Source organism: Fragaria vesca, linkage group LG5 (assembly GCF_000184155.1).
Source record: "Fragaria vesca subsp. vesca linkage group LG5, FraVesHawaii_1.0, whole genome shotgun sequence".
In the NCBI taxonomy this organism is placed as follows: domain Eukaryota; kingdom Viridiplantae; phylum Streptophyta; class Magnoliopsida; order Rosales; family Rosaceae; genus Fragaria; species Fragaria vesca.
This window is the reverse complement of record NC_020495.1, coordinates 11,263,236-11,264,507: the sequence shown is the minus strand read 5'-3', so window position 1 is coordinate 11,264,507 and position 1,272 is coordinate 11,263,236.

The following is a 1,272-nucleotide window of genomic DNA, read 5'->3' as shown; positions in this document are numbered from 1 at the left end:
ATATTTCGTCGGCTAAAACCATCTTAGCCGACGAATTATAGTGTATTGCGTCGGCTAATAAAGTTTTAGCCGACGAATAACCTAATATTTCGTCGGCTTTAGTTATTTTTTAATTTTTTAATTACATACTATAGCCGACAAATACGTTAGGATATTCGTCGGCTAACCCCTAAAATTTTTCTATTACCTACTATAGCCCTATCTCCGGTGGTTATTTTCCGTAAAATTTTTAGACGACTTCTTGCGTCTCATCGGTTTGAAACTATTTTCAGTTGGAGGTCCGGCCAAAATACGTAATTTAGATGGTCGAACGACCTTTTCTGTGCGTTTAGGGGTTTGACTTATGAGATTGACCGTCCGGATCGAGGCCCTATTCTTGTTGGATTAAGTTGAATTTTTTCCCATACATGTATTTTGTCATGATGGTCAGATCTGACGGTCGGATTTATTTTTCTCAAGTTTGATCATTACAATCACAACATGCATACTAATGTTGTATAATTTGTTTACCAAGTGTTATGTAAATGTTCCGTTTCAAAAACAAACTATACGTAAAACCTTCAAACGCCAAAAAGTCATGAAATAAGATATGACGAGAATGTTGAAATACATCCACGGTTGAAAAATCACACTATTCCGGTAAATATTCGGTGCCGATAGTTGCGGTCAATGCAATTTTTCATTCTTTCCCCCTATGAGTAGCCCTATATTCGGTGGTTATTTTGCGTAAAATTTTTATACGACTTGTTGCGTGTCATCGATTTAAAACTATTTTCGTTTAGGGGTTTGACTTACGAGATTAACCGTCCGGATCGAGCCCTTATTCTTGTCGGATCAAGTTGAATTTTTTCCCATACATGTATTTTATCATGATGGTCAGATCTGACGGTCGGATTTATTTTTCTCAAGTTTGATCATCACAATCACAATGTGCCAAATGTATAAAAATACTTTTAGCCGACGAATTTCAAAGGTTAGCCGACGAATTTCAAAGGTTTAGCCGACGAATTTATAAAATTTAGCCGACGAATTTCAAAGTTTTAGCCGACGAATTTAGAAGGTTTAGCCAACGAATTGATGTATAGCCGACGAAATTCATAGCTTTAGCCGACGAAATAATTATTTCGTCGGCTAAAGTTTTCGGGTTTAACTACGAAACCCTAGCCTCCTCCCTCCTCCCTTCTAATTATCCCTCTCCCGTCTCCGCCTCCCTCCCCTCCCTCCCCTCCCCTCCCCTCTCCCGGTCCCGGTCTCCTCCCTCCTCCCTCTCCC